General features: G+C 41.0%; 1 protein-coding gene across 10 annotated transcripts in view; it reads left to right on the forward strand.

The window, feature by feature from the left end:
* The window catches only part of numb (NUMB endocytic adaptor protein), a 231,763-nt gene that overhangs the window by 21,125 nt on the left and 183,035 nt on the right, over nucleotides 1-27,603 (forward strand). Inside the window, exon 3 of one of the 10 annotated variants that reach the window (XM_048537832.2) lies at nucleotides 10,403-10,455. The exons of 8 other annotated variants lie outside the window; for them this stretch is intronic. The gene's annotated coding sequence lies outside the window, so the exon portion shown is untranslated. Of the gene's footprint in view, nucleotides 1-10,402; nucleotides 10,456-10,625; nucleotides 10,740-27,603 lie in introns of those variants that run through there. One more of the 10 variants, XM_048537834.2, reaches the window with a different exon arrangement.

The raw sequence follows: 27,603 nt of genomic DNA on the forward strand, positions 1-27,603 counted from the left end.
CAAAGATATTTTCAAAGAACCCAGGGGAAATTAAAGGAGTTGGCATTAAATTACAGCTGAAGCCAGAGGGTCATCCGAGGAATCTGTAGCAGTGTCCATTAATATACGCTATCCAGCCTAAAGTGGAATGGACAGAGTTACTAGTTTCACAAGCCTTTTATCAGTGAATGGCCACTGCCATCATTCCAGTCTTCAAAACAGATGGCGGGTTGAGGATTTGTGGTGACTTTAAAGCCATAGTCAACCAGCCCTGAGTGTGGATCAATATCCCCTTTCACTTCTAGCAGACTTATTCAGTGAACTGGTATGGGGAAAGAAATTTAAAAAAAAGAATCTGTTGCAGGTCTGCCTACAGATGGGGCTGTGAAGGATTCTGAACCACTGCTGATGATAGTGACATGGGGAAGCGTTCCTCAACAAGTGACTGCCTTTAGTCATCACGTCAATGCTGGCTGTGTTTAAGGGAGCCAAGAATCAAATGCAGGTTGGTTGGAACTTGGGTCTGGTCTTGCTCACACCACCATAGCTGGGTCATTGTCAATAAAGTGTTCCTGTTCAGATTTACTATTTGTCTACCTAGTATATAATTCATAGTGGCAAATGAATCATCAACATATTTGATGTAGGTGCAACTACAATGCTGTTAGGAAAGAAGCTCCTCGAAATTGGCTCCGGGAAATATATCACTGTTCCTTCAGTATCCAAGTCAGGATGGTGAATGGTTGAGGGGGGGAAACTGTAGGGAATGGAGTTTTGAGCATCGTGGTGGAGGGAGTGGATGTGGTACCAATCAAATGGGTTGTTTTGACCTAGATGGTGTCAAGCTTTCTGAATGATGTTGGAGCTCTACTCATGCAGGCACTCTGACTTGTGTCTTGTAGATGGTGGGCAGGCTTTGGGGAGTCAGATGGTAAGAATACTGGAGGATTCCCAGCCTCTGACCTGTTGTTGCAGCCGCTGCATTTACGAGCAGTCCAGTTCAGTTTCAAGTCAATAGCAACTCCTGGGATGTTGATCGAAGGAGATTTGGTGAATGGTAATGCTCTTGAATATCAAGGAGCTGCAAGACCATTATTTGTTCTTCTTGACTTTCAGTCCTGTTATTTTTCCTGCTGTAGTGTAGCCAACACACCTTTTTTCATAACCTGCCCTCTTAATTATGGACAGTCATATGTGACATGAGGTATGTCTGTAAAACTCTTAAAAACAAAGACATTCATTGCTCTATAAGGCCTTTAGCCTGCATCTAGGTATGAAACACACAAAATAAACCTTGGATACAATTTTCACTTTGTGGAAACACTTTATTAACTCTCAGAGCAATAGTATGCTCTCACAACACCAGTTGCTTATTGAAATCAAGTACAAGAGATCGTTCCCAGGTAGTCACTGTGCTAAATGAATTCTTCTCTGTCACTGCCTATGACCGACCCCGTCATGTTCTCTGGCTGCAATGATGCCCTTGTGGAATTTAGCTTTTTACCCCTTTTCAACCTCAGTCCCTTGGCATACAAAGTAATACCTCAAATAAGGTCATCCAATTGGATTTCACTGCCATGTCAATCCCACCTGACTAGGCAAGAGTACGTACATGTGATACCCTGCTCTCCAGCATGCATCAGTGGATGTGATAGCGAAGATTGTCAAGGCAGAAGGAACTCCAGATTTGAGAGGATGGCTAACAAGTGGCTTTGAGAAGTTTTGTCGACAGAATGTCTGGTGGCAAGCCACAGCAATGTGCCCTGAAGAGTGTTTGTGTGCGATTGTGTGACAAAAACAACTGATAGTTTTTAAAAGCTTGTAGTAGAACCATACAACCCCTACAGTGTGGAAACAGGCCTTTTGGCCCAACATGTCCATGCTGACCCTCGGAGCATGCCGCCAAGACCCATTTCCCAAACCTACCTTATCTCGATATCCCTGAACACTATGGGAAATGTAGCATGGCCAGTTCACTTAACACATGCTTTTGGACTGAGGGAGGAAGCCAGAGCATCAAACCCACGCAGACATGGGGAGAATGTGCAAACTCCACACTGACAGATGCCTGAGGGGGAATTGAACCCAGGCCCCTGGTGCTGTGAGATAGCAGTGCCACCTCTGAATTCTAGGCAGTGGTGACTTTGGCCAGGGTTAATCTTGCTGTCCTCTGCCCTTCATGTTCCGACCACCCAATATTGACCTTTGCTTGCTGGTTCACACTATCATCTGATTCACATAGTTTTACATTTTATTCTCAGAAATTGAAGTTAGGATTCATGGCTACCGCAATGAGTTTTATGTCACTTATCAGGGATCATTAGCACTGTCACATAACCACAGAACAGTGATGACTGAAGGCAGAGTTGAAGACTGTCTTGTAGACTTCATCCTTGATTCTGGCCTTCCCTAATTTTCCATTCTATTATTTCTTTGCCGCTCAATGTTCTGTTCAAACATCCACCGTATGTTTGATTTCTTTTAATCACATTTATTCTTGCTGATTTCTCATGTATCATGTGCAAAAAACTAAACTTGTCCAAAGCACTGCTGTCCATAAAACATCCTCCAAACCTCTCACTTCAACTCTGCCTTCAGTCATCACAATTCTGTGATTATGTTACAGTGCTAATGATCCCTGGTGAGTGAAATAAAACTCATTGTAGTATCCATGAATCCTAATTTCAATGAAATCTGAAATAAAAAGCTGGCCTTGACAGTGGTGAGTGTGAAACAACTGGATTGTGATAAGAAATCATCCGATTCATTAACATCAGGAAAGGAAGATGGCCATCCTCACTCTGTTTGCCTTCTGACACTCTACCCACAGTGATATGGATGATTCTTAACTGCCCTTTGAAATGCCCAGCAGATCACTCCATTGTGTTCAATTAATCAGTTCATCAGTACCTTCTGTATTGTTTTACTGTGCAGCTTGTTCCATGAATATTGGCAGATTGTTTGGTCATGAAGAGTATCACTGAACTAGGGTATGTTCTAGTCCATAGTTGATTTGACACTTAAAATTTAATACTGAATGTGTATGGTTGTTTTTTTCTACCTAATTGGAAAGCAGTTCTGGGAGCTCTCCTGATGGTGATTCATCCCTGTTAATAGCAATTGCCTATGGCAAGTCCTTTCTCGAAGGTAAAGTTTGATTTTTAAACAGACACGTCAGTTTTAGGACTGAGGTTCTTTTCCAAATGGTGGTGGGTTCTCCCATTCAGTAAGGATACAAAGTGTTGGTCATTACTTCAGATGTGATGCTAAACCAAATCTTGATTGACAGACCTGCATGCAATTGTTGCTGGACGGATGGTGGATGGAGACTGGTTTTTGTCCTGAAAGGACCTGACATTGTCATCCTGAAATGTTGGGAGAGTTAACGATTGATCATTCTCTATCTGATGTGTCTAATATTATTTTTTCTTTTGAAGTTGGATATAACTTGTAGACTCAGAAATTAGCTTTTGGAATATCTTTGTACTTGAGTTTGGGATGTTCTTTGGAATGGGTTCCTGTGATCACCTGGTTTCAAAATGCTACCTTTGGTGTGTGAGAATTGTCTGGGTGAATTAACTAGCTAACCCAGCAAAGCTGAGCCCTGATGATCATGTTCTTGATACTACCAAAAAAGGTACCTTGTAAGAACTTTGGTGTTGTGATTCTGCCCTGCTACTCAATATTAATCTTGCATAACAAAGGTGATCTGACAGGTTGCATTGTGATGCTAGTAGATTATCCATACTTAAAAAATATTTTTTATGTTTTACTCCTAATTCTGCTAATTAGGAGGAATTTGTCATTTAAGTTTCAGTTAAAAATATTCTGAAACTTTCAGCTTGACCCTAAACCCCTTACAAGTTACATTCATTTAATTTTTGAGAGATCCAAAGTAAACAGTGATATTCCTGGCTCAAGAACATGCCTTATTGGTGGAAAACTTCATGTTCATCAATTAGTTTCTTACCCTACCTTAAGAACTTGTATGAAGAAAGTATTGGTTTTCCTGTGGAATTAGATTTACTTCTTTAAAGCTCACTTTCAAATACTGGAATGTTGGTCCCTGTATATTTTGTTTCATCTGATTTGAAGAAAATAAACTGGTGAACAGGTATTGTGATGTTTGTCACGTAAGAAGAAGCCCCATATGGGACACAATGTAGCTTCAAGGTCATTGCGGAAACTGGCAATCACAGTGTGGAAGAATTGAATTCTTCTGATGGTACTGGGTGTACAGAGCATTGAGTGGTGCTGATTAATAGCAGGGTTGCCTGGGATTCTTGATGTCTATGGAAATCTGTACTTTTGTGCAGATTTTCACAATGTACCCTAATATGGCAAAATGTTTAATTGTGCAGTGTTGAACTTCAGTTGAGCTACTGTTGCTACTGAGTGAATATATTATGTAGGGTTATAAGAATTTTTTTCTTACTGGCTGCTTGAGCTGACCTATTTTTTAAAAAATATCTAATTTTTATACAATCTTTAGCTACATTTTATCTTGAGGCCTTTGACAGCCCTACTTAATACCCGGCCGCTTGTAAATATAAGGTAAAGGGAATTCTCTTATTTAAGTGTTTCAGACCTGTATAACATCCATCAGCAAATAGCTCCTGCAACTTGAATTTAGAGATGCAAATCTTCCTGTTTGACATGTATTTCAGTGTGAAACCAAAAGAAGAACTTTCATGTAAGTGAAGTCTTTTATGTGTTCACACGGCTACTTATTTACCTTTTTGGTGTGTTTTTTTGCTGTTGTGCAAAAAATCCAATTTGACCACTACAAGTCTACGAAAACAGTGAGGTAAATAACAAGTTCATCTAATGCTGGTTGGAGGACATTTGCAGGAACTTCCTGCTCTTTGGAAAGAATACAGTGGGATCTTGTGTGAAAATGCAGCACTTCGTTAACAACTGTGCAGGAGTTCACTTGCTGCGATCCTTGGGTGTAGCTTGAATGTACAACCTTCTGAAATGTTGGCTAGTTATCTGCTTACAAACAAGGTGACTGTTGTATACCCTGCTAACTTACTGAAAACACATTTTAGGTGTGTTTTGGACAAGGCTTCCTTAAATAATGTATTAACTTTCTTCAAGACAACACTTTTTTTCCTTGTATATTGGTTGTGATTAATAGTATGCATGTCACCATGCCTATTATTCTCCTGAATTAGTTGTGCTGCTGTAAGTAGACACAAACAGGACCTTGTGGCATAGTTAATAAAATGTGAGGCTGGATGAACACAGCAGGTCAAGCAGCATCTCAGGAGCACAAAAGCTGACGTTTCGGGCCTAGACCCTTCATCAGAGGATTGACCTGCTGTGTTCATCCAGCCTCACATTTTATTATCTTGGAATCTCCAGCATCTGCAGTTCCCATTAACCCTTGTGGCATAGTGGTAGTTTCTCTACCTCTGGACCCAAAGGTCTCGGTCAAGGCCCATCTGCTCTGGAGGTGTGACATAGGATGTCTGAAAAGGTGGATATTTTTAAATAAAAGATGGAGGCAGAAACTGATTGTTAGAATAGGAACTGCATTCTTGTAATGTGTAACTCTAAATGCTTACAAAATTGTGCAAAGATCGGTTTTACATTGATCTTTCATCTAGCTTTTTCTATAATGCCAGAAATTACTTGCACTTCAACAGTGTGGAACAAATTGGTTAAAATGTATCTGGATGCTCCTGGTGGTGATGATTAACACAGGGTTAAATAATACAAAAGTTTTACTTGCTTTGGGCTTGATAGTACAATGCGTTAAGGTCATTAAAGAGAGTTGTAGTTCCATGTGAAATAGTTGAATTGAGTCATTTTATAAGCAGAAATGTATTTTGAGGTTGTTGACTTGCTTGCCACGCAGGTGGGTTATAGTTCAGTTGTTTCATCATCATGCTGGGTAACATAATCAGTGTGGCCTCCAAGGAAGCGATGTTGTTCTACTCCGCTTAGTATTTATATGATCTCGTCTGTTTAGATGTTTTATTCACCCACAACCTGAGCTACAAATGTTCACAAGAAACAAAGCACCTTGACAGACCGGATCATATATATTTCTAAGGGGAGTAGAACAACATCGCTTTATCAGAGGCCACACTGATGATGTTACCTGGCATGCTGACGAAACTGAAACATAGTCTGAACTATAACCAGCCAGCTCAACGAGCAAGTCAACAACCTCCCCCACAGCCCAAACTACATATCTTCGCAAGAACCTTTGTGATGTAATCTGCAGTGAAGTATCTGTGGTTGGCTAAATGCATTAAAACATGAAATTTAACATGGATCAAAAGACAATTATTTCTAGAAAGTCAACGGATTTGAAGTTTACTCATATTGAAAATCTTGAAAATCATATTGTGACATATTGAAAATCTTCTGTCAGTTCCATCTTCCATATCATGCAATGTTTTATTAGCATTTTGGAGCCTTAGTTCAAACACCAGCAAAAGAGCTGAATATCAGAGGTGAGATGAGCGTGATTGATCTTGACATCAAGACTGTGTTTGATGGAGTGTGGCATCAAGAAGCCCTCGCAAAACTGGAGTTAACGACTATCAGAGGACATACTCTCTGGTTGGAGTCAACCTGGCACGAGGAAGATGGTAAAAAAATGTGAGGCTGGATGAACACAGCAGGCCCAGCAGCATCTCAGGAGCACACGATGCTGCTGGGCCTGCTGTGTTCATCCAGCCTCACATTTTATTATCTTGGATTCTCCAGCATCTGCAGTTCCCATTATCACAAGGTAGATGGTTGTGGTTGCTTAAGGTCTATCTTAGTCCAAGAGGTCTCTGGAGGAGATTGTCTAGGTAGTGTCCGAGGCTCAGCCATCTCAAGGTGCTTCATCAATGACATTCCCTCCATCATAAGGTCAGAAGTGGGAATACTTGCCAATGACTTCACAGTATTCAGCACCATTCATGACTCCTGGGATAGTGAAGCAGTGCATTATCAAATTGTTATTCCATTAGTGTCACTGGGCCAAAATACTGGAGCTTCCTCCTTAATGGCATTATGGATCTACCTATGCCAAATGGACTACAGTGGTTCAAAAATGCAGCTCATAACTGTCATCTCAAGCACAGCTAGGGATATGCAATAAATGTTAGAGCAGCCACAGGCACTCCTATACCAAATGTCAACTTAAAACAAAAACTCAGATGTCTTCATGACTCGTATGATGGTACTTTGAAATTTGAGGAATGTTAACATTAGAAATGAAAATAGTGAGTCCGATACTTGAGGCTTTTAAATATATTGGTTTAGTTTTTAAACAGCGGAAGTATGAATTAATTTTAAAGTAATCATCCTATTTATTGTGAATTTCCTTTATCAAGCAAAATTATAACCATGATCATCAGAAAATGGTGATGTCAATCTAAAGAATCCAAGCTGTTGTGAAGCCTGACTGGTTACTTGATCTAGCTGTGCACTGAGACTAGAAAAGATACTGGTTTTGGTTTGCTTGAGTTAAGTGTGGTGATAAAACACCTTAAAGTTGGCACTGTTTTAAGGGAAAATAAAAGGTAAATACCAAAAGGTTAAAAATAACCTGGCACAGTACCCATCTAAGTTCCAACCCTTGATTGGCCAAAGAACACGAAACCAGGCATTTTTGAAGATGCTTCACATTCTTTATTAGTGCTGTAATGTAGCTGGCCTTATATTTTTGATGGAAGGGTGGTGAGAATCTTAGGAAATTTCTAAAAACATTTTAGCTGTTGAAATTCTTGCTTACTCATTTGGAATGGTGAATGTGGGATTGTATTTATTTCAACTTTGAATGTTAACTAACCAGTAACACGATGAAACTTTTATAGTTGCCCTTTTTATGTTAAAAGAAAGGATTGGCAAGGATGAATGTGGGTATGTGACAGACGGAGACAGAATCAAGTATTGGAGAATAGGGAAGTGATGGAGAAGCTATATAATTAGTGTGCTTGTCTTCAAGTGATTTTTGAAATGGGGAATAGAAATAAATTAATGTTAATAGAGATGTAGTACATGAAAAGTTAGCTAGCTTGAAGGTTGAAACATATTCCAGGTATGTGAAGGAGGTGGCTGCAGTGATAATAAACGTTTTGGTCATTATCTTTCAGTAGATTCTGGAAGGAGTCATGCTGACCAATAAAGTAGCAAATGTAATCTCTCGGTTTCAGGAGGCAGCGAGAGAGAAAAATGAGAATCAGACCTGTTACTTTGACATCAGTAGTATGGAAAATATTATAATCAATTATAAAGGATAAGGTAATTGGATGCTTATAAATAACATGACTGGACAGAGTCAAGAATTTCTGAAAAGATATTATGTTCAGAAATGTTGGGAGATGTTTGAGGATTTTGCCTTTAGCATTGATAATGAACCAGTGGATTTGATATATTTGAATTTTCTGTAGGCTTTTGATGATTCCCCCTGAGTAGTAAATGTAATTAAAGTTCATGGCACTGGGGATAATATACTAGTATTGTTTGAGAATTTATTAAATATAGAAAACAGAAGTAGGAACAAATGGGCCATTCTCAGGATGGCAGGCTGTTGCTATTGGGGTATTTCAGACATTGTAATCACAGCTGTTCACAAGCTTTATAAATGATTTCATATGTGGGGACTGATGGTAACATTTCCAAAGGAGTCTTATGATACAGTGGTAGTGGCTGTACCATTGGGCCAGAGGGTCTAGTTTCAAGCCAGTCTTGCCATGGAGGTGCTTCTAAAAAAGGTCATTAAAGTATTTTAGTAATATTTCCTTGTTTGCTGATGTCTTAAAAATGGGTAGGAATGTAAATTGAGAAGGTTATGCAAGAAGGCTTCAAAGGGACTTGGATGGGCTAAGTGAACAGACAAGAGCATGGCAAATGGAATATAAAAGTGTGAAGTTATTCACTGGTAGGGAAAAAAGGCAGAATATTTCTTACATGGTGAGAGGTTGGGAGGTATGACTGTCCAGAGGGAGTTGGGTGTTCTTGTTCAATAGTTCAATAGAAGGGTGCAATAAGTAATTAGAAAGGCAACTGGCACGTTCTGTATTATAGCAAGGACATTTGAGATTAGGAATGAAGTTGTCTTGGAGAGACTGCACCTGGAGGATAGTATACATTTTGGTCTCCTTATCTGAGTAAGCATGTACTTGTCAGTCAAGGGATGCAACATAATGTCAGAGAAGAATCCCTGGGATAGGGATGTCGTCTCATGAAGCAGGATAGAAGAGGCTGAGCCTCTGTTCTTTTGGGTTTTGAAGAATGAGCTGATCTCATTACAATTTGCAAAAGATGTTTCCAGGATGTGACAGAATGGATATAGATAGGATGTTTCCTCTGGCTGGTGCATCTTGAGCCAGGGGCCCTAGCCTTGGAAAAAGGAGTAGGCTATTTAAGTTCGAGATGATGATGAAGAACATAGAACAGTACAGCACAGTACAGGCCCTTTGGCCCATGATGTTGTGCTGAACTTTTACCCTAATCCTCAGGTCTATCTAACCTCCACCCCTATCTTATGCTATCATCCATGTGCCTATCCAATAGCCACTTAAATACCCCTGATGAGGCCGACTCCACTACACTCTTCGTCAATGCATTCCACGCCCTTACCACTCTCTGAGTAAAGAACCTACCTCTGATATCTCCCCTATATCTACCTCTACTCTCTTTAAAACCATGCCCCCTCGTAATAGCTACCTCCATCCTAGGAAAAAGTCTCTGGCTGTCCACTCGATCTGTACCTCTGATCACTTTGTACAGCTCTATCAAGTCACCTCTCATCTTTCATCGTTCTAAAGAGAAAAGCCCTAGCTCTTTCGAACTTTCCTCATAAGACCTTCCCTCCATTCCAGGCAAAATCCTGGTAAATCTCCCCTGCACCTTTTTCAATGCCTCCACGTCTTTCCTGTAATGAGGCGACTAGAAAAAGAATTCCTTCTCTGAATGTATTGAATCTTTGGAATTTACTATCACAGAATGCTGTGAAGATTCTGTCATTTTGCGGGTTCAGTATGGAAATCAGTAGATTTCTGGAGACTGATGATATCCAGGAATGCAGCAATAGTGAAGGACTGAAGGATGATCTAAAAGGGTGGAGTGGCTCGGTGGGTTGAATGGCCTACACCTGTTCTGATCTGTAACTAAGTGTTTATTAAAATGTGCATTAATGGCTCTGGTTCTATCCTGCATACAGTGGCATTCTTGATTGTAATATCATTAACTTGTATTGTTGGTGGAAAAATACATTCATTGACATGGAAGTCGTCTGAATATTTGCAAGTTTTCCTGAAAGCAGAACATTGTATCTAAACCCAGACTAGTCTTCCCCCGGCACACGCAATGGCAGAGGATTATAAATATAGCAGGCATCTTTGTTAAATGCTTATTTTGTCTCTTATTTTTTTCCCTCATGCTTCCCACCACCTCCAAACACATGACTTAGACAATTCTTGTGTTGCACAGACAGCCAGTTGTGTGTATTACAAGATTTTGCAGGTATGGTTTCTTTCAGTTAAATTTACTGCTGGACGTGATAAATTGCTTCTTAATTTCACAACCTGAAATGTGATCTTTCTGTTACGGTAAATATAGAACCATTACATCATCAGCCTGCTATGCACTTTATTTTAAACCTTTTCCTGTTAACTGTTACTTTAGCAGTTCTGATTCCACAAATGGTTCCACAGTCTAAATTGTTCTTCAGTTTGTCATGAAGTGCATCGCAGGATGAAGTTGTCTTTAGTTCGTTTGATCCATCTCTTCCTTGAAGGCTTCACATTGTAAGCGTATAACTTCCTTTTAACTTGATTCATGTCGTGTGGCAGTTACTGTGATGGCTTGTTTTCATTAAATCTCTTGGTTGTTTGATCTTCCAAAATGTGAAGTAGATTGTTAAAATAGTGTCTACTATAGAGACAGTATGCTTTTTTCTTAGTGAAATGGTTAAAACATCTCTGCTTAGATTGGAAACTGTCTTTATTGTGTTGCTTTCTTTAAACATAAGTTGAGTATATTTGAAGAACTCTACCACTGTTCGTGCGTATTTGCAAGTGGCACTGCTCTGGAATCGATACTGTTTATATTGAAACTATGTACTTGCATTGTTGAAAAGTTGAATTTGCTTTCAAAATATGGGCTTGATTCAAAAAGGAATTCCTGAAGTGCATGCCAGTCTTTGCTACTTTTCTGTACTCTGGTGCCATCAGTGTTGAAGGTGCTTTCAAAAACTACATTATAAGATTAGTTGCTGTTATATTGGTACCAGTGGAGAAGTTCCAGCTCCTAATGTGTGATCCCTGTATAGTTGAGGACAAAATCACTACAACACCTTTTGGCTAATTCTGAGGTTAACTGATTATAAGAGAAGCTCAAAGTATGTCTCAAAGTAGCTGTAAATGAAGCCATTAGAGATCGTGCAGTGCTTTCAATTTGTGGAAAGATGATTGCAGTATGTTGAGAACCTGTCGAGAGTAAATTCCTGATCTTTGCATACTTTGCATCAGTCTTCACAGTTGGAATTAACAGCATTCCAAAATTTCTAAATAATCAAAAGCGGTAAAGGAAATAGACAGAATAACTACCACTGGAGAAAAAGTGCTAGGGAAACTAATTGGGTTAAAGACCAAATAGTCATCTGGACATGATGTGATGCAACTCGGGATATTGATAGAAATAGCTACAGAGATAGTGCATGCACTGGTAATAATCTTCCAATAGACTCTAGAGAAGTCCCAGAGGGGAGGAAAATTGCCAGTGTAACACCTTTTATTTGGGGAAGTAAAAGGAGAGAGAACAGCAGCTATTAGCCAGTGAAGTTAAACCTGTAATCGGGCAAGTGTTAGGGTACTGTCAAGGATGTTACTTTCAAAATATTTTTATGGATATTGTTAAATTCTTGTATATTAACTGTACTTTATAAATGTCAGTCATTTACACTCCTGTTTTACTAAAATAAGGATGTGTATATTTCACTACCACAGTTGTTTATAATTTCAATTATAGTTTTACATAGTTTAAGCAAGTTCTTTGCTCTTCATCCTAACAGGTAAGGCAATGGAAGGGGATTTGAAATGAACATTATGGAATCTTCAAATTGAGGCATTGTGAGACAGAGGCTAGGGAAGATGAGCAACCAAAGAGGTGACAGATAAATAACATTTGTAACAAGAGACAGGCAGAGTTTTAAATGAGTTCCCATTTATCTAACAAGGAAGTGGGAGGCTGGGACAGCACTGGAAAGCCAGCTCCAGTCAAGCAGGTCAAATTGATTGATGTGATTTTGCTCCAGCAGAAATAAGAGTGAATTTAAAAAAAAGGTCACAATAAGAAAATGACCTGGGGATACATATAAAGTATTGAAGAAGGCAGCACTGATTGACACAGTGGTTAAAAAATGCATACAGGGATGTTGCTGTGTTTTATAAACAAAAACTTGAATAGAAATGCAAGGAATCCATCACAAACCTTTTTATTAGCTCTGATTAAGTCTTTACTATATCATGTCCAATTCTGGGCACCACACTTTTCGGAAGGATGTGAAGGCTGTGGAAGGGGAACATAAAAACAATTCACAGGAATATTTCCAAAGGCAAAGATCATAATAAATATATAGTCAAAACCATAACTCAGCTAGAAATTCGACGCATAATTTAGATATGTACGACGTCTGGACAAAGAAAATCCTATGCTGGAGTGCAGTAATTGTCCCAATGACATCTTGTTGTCACGACATAGATTGAGTTTCAAGATGATCCGAATTGCTTTCGAAAGTTAAAATTAAACCAGCTTTGATGCTACTTTGAATGCACTCAGTACATGTATTCATGAATTAAAATGCTGCTATGGATATTACAGGCTAGTACTTAGATGAGAGCAACAGTACATTCCTTGTCCCATCCTCTGTTTTCAATCAGCAGATAGGTGTTTATTGAGATACGAGCCTTTGGTTGTGTTGAGGCCAGGATGCTGTTGCAAATAGAAGAGTTATGGGAAGATATGGACCTTGCTATTATTCAAGCAAGAACAAACTTCCTGCCTTACCTTCAGCCTCATGATGCCTTTGCCACAAAGATTAAATCTGATTTGAGAGAGAACAAACACTTTGTCATAATGTGATCAGAGATAATGGGAACTGCAGAAGCTGGAGAATCCGAGATAACAAAGTGTGAGGCTGGATAAACACAGCAGGCCAAGCAGCATCTTAGGAGCACAAAAAGCTGATGTTTTGGGCCTAGACCCTTCATCAGAGATCTCTGATGAAGGGTCTAGGCCCGAAATGTCAGCTTTTTGTGCTCCTAAGATGCTGCTTGGCCTGCTGTGTTCATCCAGCTTCACACTTTGTTATCTACTTGTCATAATGAACTGTTCTGCATTCCTCTTCCCAATAATCACTTTAAAGTATTATGCCATGCCATGCCATACAATGATGATGACCAGACCTAAGTGTTGATTAATATCTCACCTGGGTGTCTATTGTTAATGGAAAACGAGACCATGAAAGTCGTCATGCTAGTTTGAGCTTCTTTGTGACATGCTCATACCAGCATTTTTCCAATTCATCTAGATAATGATAGAAGGTAAAACTAAAGTTGAATCTTTCTCTTCCTTCAGGTTCCCACAAACTACCACGACTGTCGGTCCACCCCTTTCACTCACTCCAACCTCTCCATAACAGAACACACATCCTTCCACTCCCCCTGCTCCATCAAACCCGCTGATAAGGTGGGAGGTGTGGCTGTGGGTTTGGGTGCTGTGGTGGTATAGTGTACTGACCTTAACATAGCTGAGGCCAGGCATCAGCTGTTCAGCTCCACCACTTACTATCTCCTCAATTATGACCCCATCCTTGATCAACAGGCCATCAATAACCTAATTACCTCAGGAAAATTCCCACGCATATCCTCCAATCTCACCTTTTTCCTGTACATTTCTATCTCATTCCCAAAATCCACAAACCTGACAGCCCCAGCCCACCCATTTTCTTTGCCTGCTCCTGCCTCACTGAATTCACTTTCACCTACCTTGCCCTCATCGCGCCCCCCCAGTTCAGGAACTCCCTACGTACATTGGGGACACTACCCGTGCCCTGCACCACCTCAAAGACTTTCAATTCCCTGGCCCCCAACAGCTCACTTTCACCATGGACATGTCTGTCTATGCCAATATCCTCTGTGAGGAGGACCTAAAAATTCCTCCACTACTTCTTCTCCCATGGGCCCTACCAGTACCTCTCCACCAATACACTCACCTGCATAATGGAACTTGCTCTTGCCATCAACAATCTTTCCTTCAATTCCTCCCACAACCTAAAGTGGTGACTATGGGCACTTGCAAGAGTCTGACCTATGCCTGCCCCTTCATAGGATGCAACAGACTCTCTTCCACAGTTGCACTGACACCACCCTTCATCTCTTCATCTGCTATATTGATGACTGTATTGGCACTGCCTTGTTCTCCCATGAGGAACTTGAACAGTTCATCAAATTTACTAGCATCTTTCACCTCAACCTCAAATTCACCTAGACTGTCTGCGACACCTCCCTCCCCTTCCTGGACCTCTCCACCTCAGCACCAACATCTATACGTACCTTAACTACACCTCCTCTCACTCACCCCCCCACAAGAATGCTACCCCATACTCCCAATTAATCTGCCTCCGCTGCATCAGTTCCCAACATGGGAGTGCTCCACTTCCAGACATCCCAGATGTTGTTCTACTTCAAGGACTGTAACTTCCCCTTAGGGTGATTCATAATACCCTCAACCACATCTCTTGCATTTCCTATGCTTCTGTCCTCAAAAAAAGTCTCCCGGCCCTCTCATATCACCAACCTCCTCAACCAACGCATCATCCTCTGCCACTTTTGCCACCTGCAATTGGGCCCCACCACAAAAGAGATATTACCCTTATCCCCCTTCAGTAGGCACCACTCACTCCGTGACTCTCTCATCTGCTTCACACTCACCACTTACCCCAACACATTCGGCACCTTTCCCTGCAAAGGTAGGAGGTGCTACACCTGCCCCTACATCTTCCCTCTGTCTTCCGTTCATGGTCCCAGACAGTCTTTCCAAATCGGACAAGCATTCACCTGTATGTTCTCTAACCTGGTCTACTGTATCTGTTGCTCCTGATGTGGTTTCCTCTGTCAGTGAGAACAAGCGCAGACTTGGTGACCTATTCGCGGAGCATCTGCGCTCTGTGTGCTATAATCAACAACACCTTTGGGTTGCCAACCATTTTAACTCTCCCTCCCACTCCCTTGGTAACACGTCCATTCTGGGCTGCTTCCAGTGTCACAATGACGACACACAAACTGGAAGAACAAACCTTCTATCTCGCCTTGGGAGTGATGACCTCAATGTAAAATTCATCAGTTTCAAAATCTCCCCACTCCCAGACTCATTTCATATCCAACTTTTCCTCTCATCCCTAGCCTCCTTACCCTGACACAACCTGTCCATCTTCTTTCTCATCTTTTCGCCCTACCCTTCCCATGACCTATCCCCACTACCCCCTACCTGCAACTACATATCACCATCCCACTTACCTTTCCCAGCCCAACCCCCTCTCCCTGTACTTACTTATGAACTCCCTTACCCCTCCCCAGTCCTGATGAAGGGTGTAAAACCCAAAACGTTGACTTTCCTGCTCCTTTAATGCTGCCTGCCCTGCTGTTTTCCTCCAGCTCCACACTGTATTGACTTTGACTCCAGCATCTGCAGTTCTTGCTGTCTCTGAATGCTGGAAATTACAGTGGGTTGGGCATAATCTGTGGAGAGAGAGCAAACTAATGTTTTGAGTTTTCTTCAGAGCTGACATGAAGTGTGGGGTGCGGATGCCGCATTTATGCAATAGTGAGAGGATGGAGTGCTGCTGGAGGAAAGGAGCTGATAGTGCAGATTAAGTGATCAGAATATGAGAATGGTAGAACGATAGTTTGACTAATTGCCAAACAATAAAGAACAGATGATCCCCCTGCTGTGTGGGGAGGGGAGAAAGGATATGGTGACATAAAGTCCAACAAGTAAAGCTAAAAGGGAGAAAATGAGAGAGAATTCACAATCCGAAAGTGGTGAATTCACTGTTAAGCCCAGGAGGTTATAAGGTGCCTAGTCTGAAAATGAGATGTTGATTGTCCAAGTTTGCACTGTGATTTGCTGGAGCATTGCTGTATGCCAAGGACTGACAAATCGGCATGCGAGCAAGATGTATTTTAAAATGAACAACTTTGGGAAGGTTGGGCCATGCCTATTCACGGACTGGAGGTGCTGTGCAAAGTGGTTACCCAGTATGCATTTGTTCCAATGTACAGTAGGCCACATTGAGTGCAGTGAATGCAGAAGACCAGTTTGGAGTAGGAACAGGTGAAATGCCATTTCACCTGGAAGGACCATTTAGCCCCTTGGATGATGTGCACGAAAAATGTGAAGGGCAAGACATTGCACCTTCTGTGGTGACGTGGGAAGGTGCCGTTGGTGGTTTCAAGGACTGGGCTAGGGTTTCCCAGAGGGAAAGGCCCCTGAGAAATGCAGATAGGTGGAGTGAGAGGGAAGATGTGTTTGGCAGTAGCGTTGTGCTGGAATTGTCCGAAATGGCAGAAGATGGTCCTTGGTGGAGTGCAGACACATTGCTTCTGCCCCACAGAACTTATTTTCTCCTACTTGGACTTCATTTTCTGTCTTTTTGTCTCGCCCCCTTCCCACTTACATCTGCAATTTGACTGATGCTTTACATCAATTTCAGAATTTCTGGTTTAGAAGTACCAGCTGCTGCCACTGCACCGTGGATGTGCAATCCCTTTACGTGCTCATCCCCTATCAGTATAGTCTCCAGGCTCTTTGCTGCATCTCCTCCGAGAGAAAGCCTGAAGCATCTCCATCCACCACGACCCTCCTCTGCCTGGCTGAACTTCTCCTCACTTTGAACACTTTTATTTAAGTCCTCTCACTTTCTTCAGATCAATGTTGTGGCCCTGGGTACATGTACATGCCCACCTCCTTTTCCGGTACATCGATTCTGTCTCTCTTGCCTGGAATAGGAAATTTTTAAAAAATCAATTTAGCTTCTAATATCCACAATGCTCTCGCTTTCACTTGGTCCATCTTTAACTTCTCTCTTCCCTTCCTTGACATCCCTGTTTCCATTTACAGAGCTAGACAGGCCACTGATATCCATTACAAAACCACAGACTCCCACTGCTACTGTAACTAGGTATCCTCACATGCTGCTTCTTGTAAGGACTCCATCCTGTTTGCCCAGTTTCTCCCTCTCTGTCGCAGCCGTTCTGAGGTGTCCACTTTTTATTCCACCTTTTTTCCTCAGCTGAGTATTCTCTGCTACTGTGGTTGACGGTGCCCTCCGCTGGTACGACCCATTTCCCACATTTCTGCCATCACTGCTTCCCTCGCAAGACACTGACAGGGTCCCTCAGTCCCCGATGGCCTCTGCATCCAAAGGATCATAACTGCTATTTCGACCATCTGCAGTGTGGTTCCACAATCAGATGCATATCCCCTTCTCCTCCCATTTCAGTGTTCCACAGGGACCTTTACCTCCGAGATACCCTGGTTCACTCCTCCTCCAACACCTTCTCATAAAATTGCAGAAGGTGTAACATCTGTCCATTTACTTCCTCCCTCCTCACTATCCAAAGCCCCAGGCACACCTTCCAGGAGAGTTGAAATGCAGACTGGACAACCACTTGCTGAACTCCTACCCTCTATGAAATGACTCCATGGCTCTAAGCTTCCAGTTGCCTGCCACTTCAACACACCACCGTGTTCCCACATCAGTATCTCTGTTTCAGGCATGATGCAGTGTTCCAGTAAAGCTCGACACAAACTGGAGGAACAGCATTCATATTGTGCCTAGATACTTTCCAGCCTCAGGACTCAAAACTTGAGTTTGACAATTTCAGAATGTGACTCCCTGCTCTATGTTTGTTACCATGTGCAGCAGCCAACCCTGCCCCCATCCTGTATTTTACGGGTTAATCCCACATTTACATTCCTCGTTAGCACCCCACCTAGCTATTATCTCTCTCTTGAGTTTGTTATCAGTTTTTTTTGCCAATTCCTTATTTTTCTTGCTTGCTTTCGTCTCGATCCTACCTCGTCATCAACATTTTCCAGCCATTTTCAGTTATAGTGAAGAGTTGTTGGTCTCGATGTTAACTCTGTTCTTTGTCTCCACAGTTGCTGCCAACCATGCTGAGTTTGTCTAGCATTCTGTTTTTGTTTGATTTCCAGCATTCACAGTTTTTTGTTTTTTTCATTATTACTTTGAGCCTCAATTTGAAATGGCAATTCAGGCACTTGTCATGAAATAATTTGAAAATGTGCGACAAATATTGAGAGGATCACTATAATTGAATCAGTTGTTGGATTTATTCTGTATTTTGTGGAGTCAAAGGAGGTTACAGCTAATTAACTCAAGACTGTGCCAGCATTTTTTGTAATTGCAGTCAACCCTATTGTTTGATATTTTTTTCAAGCATTGTTTAATTTCTATTTAAAAGAATTTATGCATTGGCTTCAGAAATCAGTTTGTGATGGAGAATTCCTTGTTATAGCATTATTGTCTCTCTGTCTTTTGTGACTATAATTTTATGTCCTCTTATAATCTCTTGAGCAGTGGAAATAATCTATCAATATGCATCTTTGCATAACCCTTCAAAACGTTTGAGACCTTTATCAAAATGTGCCTTTTTATGCAGTGTGGTGTTGCTTCCAACGAAGTTATTGTCTGGATTTTTGCATGTCAAATTTAACTTGTGCGACTGCATAGTGTGTTGATAATTAACGCAGTGAGAGGAAAATGTTCAGGTTCAGTTCTGTGTCAGTAGAGCAGTTTCATCAAGCCATTTTCAGAAAGAATGTTAACTGCTGCAGCATGGTGGCTCAGTGGTTAGCATTGCTGCCTCACCATGTCGGATTCAGTTCCACTTTCATTGATCGTAGATTGTAGATCATAGAATCCCTACAGTGTTGAAACATGCCCTTCAGCCCAACAAGTCCACATCAACCCTTGGAACATCCCACCCAGACCCATCCCCATCCCCCAATAACCCACCTAAGCTACACTACAGGCAATTTAGCATTGCCAATTCACCTAACCTGCACATCTTTGGACTGTGGGAGGAAACTGAGCCACCGTGCCGTGAAAGTCTGTGTGAATTTGCACATTCTGCCCGTGGCTGTGTCAGGTTCATGCAGGTGCTCCAGTTTCTTGCCACAGTCCACAGATGTGCAGGTTAGGTGGATTGGCTGTACAATATCGATAAAGAACATGCTTTGTGGTCCTTCAGTTAATTAATTTTTGAAGTTGGCCAGTTGTTCCAAGTGAAAACAAAACTGAGTTGATAAATTAGATTGCCACCTGTAGCACAAAATACCATTTAAATTATGCTAATTTGATTAAAAGGGGATTTGAGATGACTATTGAACCCATTTTCGAGTGTTTATTGCCAATGATGATTATTCCACCGATATCAAATTTATACCAAATTGCATGCCATGAGGATTCAAATTCCAGTTGTGGTACAAAACATGATAGAAGGCTGGAGGTGCCTTGGCAGTTGATGATAGCTGTGTTTTGCTTATAATGTCTCCTTTTCAGTTAAAAATTGCACCACCCTGTGTACCAGCTAATTTTACAAACTGACAAGTACAACCACATTTGGAGAAAAGAGATATTTGAAGAGATCTTAATACTATAATGATAGAGCTGGAAATCTAGGGTAGCAAACATTGATAGAGTTGGAAATCAGAAGGGTATTAGATAATTAGGCATTGTTTAACAGCTCCACTGGCAAATTAACATGATGTCAGTTAAAATGTTGTAGCTCAAAAAGGCAGCAGAACTGCCAACTTCTCAATTACAAATGGATAATAAATATTGGCCTGTCAGTGATACCCACATCCCACAAGAGAATTAAGAAAAGGACTCAACTTTATCAGTTGAGACATTGATTATAAGAGCAGGCAGATCATGTTTGAGCTTTGTAGGACTTTGGTTAGGCCACAGCTAGAGTACTGTGTGCTGTTCTGGCCTGTGCAGTATGGGAAGGATGTGCTTTCATTGGAGGAAGTGCAAAGAGGATTCACCAGGATGTTGCTCGAGATGGAGCATTTAGCTATAAAGTGAGCCTCAGGTTGTTTTCTTTGGAGCAGAGAAGGTTGAGGAGGGAACTGATTAAGATGTATGACATTATGAGGGGCATGGACAGTGTGAATAGAAAGCTGCTGTGCCCCCTACTTAGAGGATCAATAGCAAGGATGCATAATTTTAAAGTGAAAAGCAACAGATTTAGAAGGGATTTAAGGAAGAACTCTTTCAACCAGAAGTTGGTGGGAGTCTAGAATGGATGGCCTGGGAGGATAGTCGAGGTATGAAACCTCACAACATTTAAAAAGTACTTGATAAACACTTGAAGTGTTCTTCGAACAAATAATTGCAGATGCTGGATTCAGTACTGGAAACAACAAATGCTGGAGATTACAGCAGGTCAGACAGCGTTATTGGAGAGAGAGGAAGCTAACGTTTTGAGTCTAGATGACTGTTCATAGGAGCTGAAGTGAAGTGTGGATGGGAGAGCATGCGTATATGCTATAGTTGGGAGTGGGAGTGTGTGGGAAGGGTGGGGTGTAGAGTACTGGCGGAGAAGAGATGTTGATTGTTCAGATTAAGTGATTAGAATGTGAGAATCTGATCACTTCATCTAAACGATTAGTAGCTTTACTCCAACACACTACACACTGCACGTACGCAGGTGCGCACACATCAGCTGTGATGAAATGTCTAGAGATTCAACGCTAGCTTGCTTTCTGTCCACTGTTATTAAGAGACTAGTATAGAAAATATTATGTTTTTGGCAATACACATTTGATAGCCTGAAGGGCGCTTCTGCACTGATTCTATGATACTATGAAATGATTTTGCATGATACAGCGTGTGTTTTATGTCAGAATGTAGTTAATTTTTCTTCAATAGCTGATATATTTTGCCTTTTGATTTTTGAGATGTAGTTCACCAAATCAGTTATTACAGTGCAAAAGGAGGCTATTTTGCCCATAGTGTTTGCACTGGCTCATTGAGCAATTGAACTTAATGCTGATCTCTTACATTTTTTTTTACCTGAGTAGCCCTGCACATTGCTTTTATTTAAATAGAGCCATAGAGCTGTACAGCATGGAAACAGGCCCTTCGGTCAAACTTGTCCATGCCAACCCTAAATCCTAAATTAATCTAGTCCCATTTGCCAACATGATTCAGTGTGATCACCTCTCATTCTTCTAAACTTCAGTGAGTAGGCCCAACCTGTTTAACCTCTATTCATCAGACAGTCCCTCTATACTAGGGATCGTCCTCATGAACCTTCTCTGAATTGCTTCCAAGGAAATGGTGCTTTTTTTATACAAATGGGCCAAATACAATGTACACTGCATGTGGATCTCACTAGCACCTTGTACAGTTGCAATCAGACTTCCCTACTCTCTGCTCTAACCCTCTTGACAGAAGGGCTAACAGTCCATCAGCCTTCCTAATTAACTGCTGCACCTGTGTGCTAGCTTTTTGTTTTGTGCACAAGACTCCTAGCCCCTTTGTGTTGTAGCTTCCTGCAGTTTTTTTCTATTTAAATAATACTATTCTTTTGTTCGCCCTTGGAAAATGAACAACTTCATATTTTTCTACATTACATTCCATTTTATACATACTCATAAACCTATTGTTATCACTCAGTTTGCATCCCTGTTGTAACTTGCCTTTTCACCACTTTTGTGTTGGAACAGTACATTCCAAGTACAGTACACTCCTTATTTGAAGTCATTAATAAATATTGTAAACAGTTGCGGTCCCAGCACTGATCCCTGTGGAGCCCCACTGGTCACAGGGTGAGGGTAAGTAATATTCATGTTGCATAAATACCAAGCAATGACCATGTCCAATAGATGGTATTATCATATCTGAATACCCGACTCTCAACATCCTAGGAGTTTTCATTGACCTTACTCAACTGGACTTATAATGTAAGTATAGTCGGGGCAGGTCAGAGTCTAGGAATACTGTGGTGAGTAACTCACCTCCTGATTCCATAAAGCCTCTCTGACACCCACAAGGCACATGTCAGGAATGCCATGCAGACAGGGAGAATGTGCAAACTCCACACAGATGGTCAGTGAGGGAAGAATTAAACCTGGGTCCCTGGCACTGTGAAGCAGCAGTACTAACCACTGAGCCACCATGCTGTCGTGAAATGAGAGAACTGTTTTACAGATCAGTGTTTTAAAGAGTGACTGAAGTTTTGCAAGCAAGTTATCTGATACTCATACAAGGCAATGTAATCAACCGTTTTGAACAAGCAATAGTTGAAGTTCAGTATGCAGATTATCTGGAGCTGACTGTATGATCTGATGCAACTCTTGAAGGCAACACAATGTTTATTGTGGTGTCTGTGCAGTGGTGACTGCTTTCAATGACAGACATTTTGCTTTCCAACGACTGTATGATTAATTCTCTGAATTTTCAGGTAATTGAGCAGTTTGGTGTTAGAAACAAGTTATAAATACAGAGAAAGAGGAATAAAGAAATGTGCACAGTTTGTTCCAGTTCAGAAGTTCCTTGTTCTCTGCAGTCAGTCACTCTGTTTTTGTTGCTCCAGGTTTACACTGAGTTGCTGGAAAAGCACAGTAGGCCTGGCAGCATCTGTGGAGGAGAAAACAGAGTTAACGTTTTGGGTCCGGAGACCTTGAAGGGTCACTGGACCTGAAACGTTAACTCTGTTTTCTCCTCCACAGATGCTGCTGAGCTTTTCCAGCAACTTTATTTTTGATCCTGATTTACAGCATCCACAGTTCTTTTGGTTTTTAAACCTGAGCAAACTATTTACTTTCCTGTGGTGGTTGCCGTGAGCTGTGACTTTTGAATTAATAAATCAGAGACGTTTCCAAACGAATCAGCCATTTTGTGTTGCTAACAATCCAGCAGAATTATCCAGAGAAAGATATCTGATCTTCGATGACTTTGGCTAGCCAAAGTCAATCATTTCAACATCAAAAACAGGAAGCAAAGACCACTGAACTGACTTTTCAGTTTGTTTTGACCTCCATTAACTATCTACTATTCCTATTTGTTGGTCTGTTTTTTCCAAGAGGAAGTTTATAAAGGGATTACCGTTTTAATTGGTGATATTTGCCGATAATTTATCTCTGTTTACCTGTAGATGCAGTCGAGTTATTTGGAATAAAGAATAACTTTTGTTGAACTTAGTCTGTGTATTCTACCAACCTTAATATGAAAGTCAGGTAAATTGAGGCAGTCTTAAAGAAAATGTCCTCAACATTTGGCACAATGTTGGGAAAGTGGGACTTGATTTATGGCACGCTACCCTGGTGGATCATAACACCATGCAAATATGTTATCTCCAATTCCATCTGCCCTCATGGTGTAAAACCTTCTTGCTTGTATCCTTTTTGTTTAAAACTACAACTGCACTGCATTCACTGCTTCTCATTTACTTTCCAAACTGCACTGTTTTTTGCATGTGTCCATGAAAAGCAGGGTTTGTGGCTGTTTGTCACCCTTGAAAAGGATGAGCTTAATTGATTTACTGTCTAGCAACTAAAATTGAGTTTCCCAATAGTGGGTATTTAGAATATTTAAGTACCTTTCAAACTCAATTAGTGCTGCCAGATGTGCCACCTTTTCCTGCAATTTAGCAGAGCCCTTCGTGAGCTTACTCTGACACCATGGGAATTTGGCAAAAGTTGTCGTCAACAGTGCAACAAAGACATTTTAAAAAATGGTTTATCATTCCTCCTTTACTCCTAAGATAGCAGAAACCTCCTAATTCAAGCAGCTTGTCACCATCTTGAAATGTACTGTCTGCCATTGACTCTGTCTTGGCAGTAACCAACCTGAAAATGATGTTTTAATTAGTGATGTATTTACAAAATAAATCATTGTGATTATGATTGTATTGCTCCAGATACTGTTCTATGGAACAGTTGTCATTTATACGTCAATAGACATAAAAATTATGCAAATTAATTGGTAATCTGAGAACTGAGGGGCATATTATTTATTGTGAAAATTGACTCCCAGTGGGTAGTGTGAAATGTGTGGATAATGTGGGAGTGAAGAGCTGTTTTTTTTTGCGTTTATATAGGCAAATAATTTCCATTTAATGAAAGAAGACATGAGTCATTAAAAATATGAAACTGTCATTATAATTGCAGAGTTGTCTAACTGTAAGCCTGACTTCAGCATTATATGCAGTCGACTTTTATATGGAAACTGTTATTTTGCTGTTTTCTTGTAACCTGTGAGGAAATGAGAGCCATACAATATGTCTGCTGTTTTAACCAGGATATTGACTGATTAAAAATCATTTCAGTGCTTTGAAGTTCATGGTTCTTCACATTTTGTTATGACTTTCAGATTAAATGTTAAACTTGCAAAAATTAGTAATTGGTCATAACCTCAAATAGTGATGGAAAATTATATGTTGTTGGGATGTGATGAAGCAGAGTGGGAGGAGGTACTTGTGGAGGATAAACTCCAGCATCTAAGTGTTGGGACATAATAGCTTGTTTTTATGCAATCTGTTCTATGCAAAAATTGCAAAGGTTGCACTTGCATGTTTATTCTCAGTCGGAATGCCATGTGTTATGTCAGCTTGTGGCTTAAGTCTGTGGATGGTTTTCACATTCCCAACTTAGCTGTGGAAAAACTGATTTAGAAATGCTGTTGAGCAGTTTTTTTTTGGTATTCATGGCAGAGGTGTTGTACTCCAGATGCTAATGGTGCATTCTTAAAAATGTAGTACGATTGATAGTGGAAGGAATAGGTTTTAAAGTTGATGAATTGGGTGCTGATCAGTGAAGAGAGATAAGGACGCTACAAATGGACGCAGGTAGGTTATAACTGGGCAAAGTTGTGGGAAATGGAGTAAAATGTGGAAAAAGGTGAATTTGTTCACTAACCAAATAAAACAGAATAATATTATCTAAATGGTGACAGAATGCAAAATTCTGAGATGTAAAGGTAAAGGGGTCCTTGTCTATAAATTGCAGAATGATAGTATGCAGGCACAGCAAATGATGAGGAACGCTAATAGAATATTATTGTTTATTGTGGGAGGAATTGGGTACAAAAGTAGGGATGTTGTGCTTCAGTTTGACAAGACATTAGTGAAACCATTTGAGGGGTACCGTGTACAGTTCTGAAGGAGAGTCACTAGACTTGAAACGATAACTCTTTTCTCCTCCCAAATACTGCTAGAACTGCTGAGTTTCTCCAGCAATTTCTGCCCTTAAACTATGTACAGTATTGGTTTCCCTATATTAGGAAGATGTAAATGTGTTGGAAGCAGTTCTGAGAAGATTTACTTTACCTGACTACCTAGAATGGCCAGGTTGCCTTAGGAAGGAAGGTTGGACAGGCTTGACAGGAGCTTAGAAGAGTATGACTTGATTGAAACATAGAAGGCCCTGAGGGGGCTCAAAAGGTTTGCTGTATAAAGGATGATTCCTCATACGGGAGAATTTAGGACTAGGCTGATTGTTTAAAAATCAAGGTTTGTCCATTTAAGATGAAGATGATCATTTTTCTGAGGACCATGTATCTTTAGCCTTTTCTTCCTCGTAAGGTGGTGAATATTTTAAAAATAAAGATTCTTAATAAGCAGCAGGGCTGAAGGTTATCAGGAGTATGTGAGAATATGGAATAATCAGATTAGCCATGACTATCAGAGTAGCAGGCTCAAAGGGCCAAGTGGCCTACATTTTTCCCTTGTTCATATTTTTCGGTGTTGCATTGCATTCTTGACTAACCATTTAGGTAGTGATGTAGCTGTGGGGAGTTGGGAGATGAATAAAATCAACAGCAGAATATTTTAACTGTGCTTCAGTAAATTTATATGGCTGGTCCAAATGTGAGTATCTGGACGGTGACAGCCCCCAGGATATTGACAGCGAGGGATTTCATTGCCAGATCATTCATAAAATGAATGGATACAGAATGGATAAAATGGATACAGAATTGGCTGGCCAACAGAAGACAGCGAGTGGTAGTAGAAGGAAAATATTCTGCCTGGAAGTCAGTGGTGAGTGGGGTTCCACAGGGCTCTGTCCTTGGGCCTCTACTGTTTGTAATTTTTATTAATGACTTGGACGAGGGAATTGAAGGATGGGTCAGCAAGTTTGCAGACGACACAAAGGTCGGAGGTGTCGTTGACAGTGTAGAGGGCTGTTGTAGGCTGCAGCGGGACATTGACAGGATGCAGAGATGGGCTGAGAGGTGGCAGATGGAGTTCAACCTGGATAAATGCGAGGTGATGCATTTTGGAAGGTCGAATTTGAAAACTGAGTACAGGATTAAGGATAGGATTCTTGGCAGCGTGGAGGAACAGAGGGATCTTGGTGTGCAGATACATAGATCCCTTAAAATGGCCACCCAAGTGGACAGGGTTGTTAAGAAAGCATATGGTGTTTTGGCTTTCATTAACAGGGGGATTGAGTTTAAGAGTCGTGAGATCTTGTTGCAGCTCTATAAAACTTTGGTTAGACCGCACTTGGAATACTGCGTCCAGTTCTGGGCGCCCTATTATAGGAAAGATGTGGATGCTTTGGAGAGGGTTCAGAGGAGGTTTACCAGGATGCTGCCTGGACTGGAGGGCTTATCTTATGAAGAGAGGTTGACTGAGCTCGGTCTCTTTTCATTGGAGAAAAGGAGGAGGAGAGGGGACCTAATTGAGGTATACAAGATAATGAGAGGCATAGATAGAGTCGATAGCCAGAGACTATTTCCCAGGGCAGAAATGGCTAGCACGAGGGGTCATAGTTTTAAGCTGGTTGGTGGAAAGTATAGAGGGGATGTCAGAGGCAGGTTCTTTACGCAGAGAGTTGTGAGAGCATGGAATGCGTTGCCAGCAGCAGTTGTGGAAGCAAGGTCATTGGGGTCATTTAAGAGACTGCTGGACATGCATATGGTCACAGAAATTTGAGGGTGCATCCATGAGGATCAATGGTCGGCACAACATTGTGGGCTGAAGGGCCTGTTCTGTGCTGTACTGTTCTATGTTCTAAAATCATAAAATGCTGGTTCAGTTATTCTCTTGTTGAAGATGATCATTGCTTGGCATTTCTGATACAAATATTACTTGACACTTAGCCCAATGCTGGATATTGTCCTTGACATCATTCGTTAGACCACTTGTGGAACATTGCAATTCTGGTCTCCCTGCTAGAGGAAGGATGTTATGAAAGTTTCAGAAAGATTTACAAGGATGTTGCCAGGGTTGGAGGGTTTGAGCTATAAGGAGAGGCTGAATAGGCTGGCGCTATTTTGTTTGGCGTGTCAGAGGCCGAGTGGTGACCTTTAAAAGAGGTTTATAAAATCATGAGAGGCATGAATAGGGTAAATAGACAAGGTCTTTTGCCCGGCGTGGAGGGAGTCCTAAACTTGAGGGCATAAGTTTAAGGTGAGGGGGAAAAGATTTAAAAGAGACTTGAGGGAGGGAAGGACATTGATAAAGCAGCTGAAGATGTTTGAGTCTAGGATTCTGTCCCCTGGAACCCCTGCAGTGATGTCCCGGGGCTTGAAGTGAATGATCCTCAATAACTAACAATATTCCTCTCCCA

This window comes from Stegostoma tigrinum, chromosome 10 (assembly GCF_030684315.1).
Source record: "Stegostoma tigrinum isolate sSteTig4 chromosome 10, sSteTig4.hap1, whole genome shotgun sequence".
Classification (NCBI taxonomy): domain Eukaryota; kingdom Metazoa; phylum Chordata; class Chondrichthyes; order Orectolobiformes; family Stegostomatidae; genus Stegostoma; species Stegostoma tigrinum.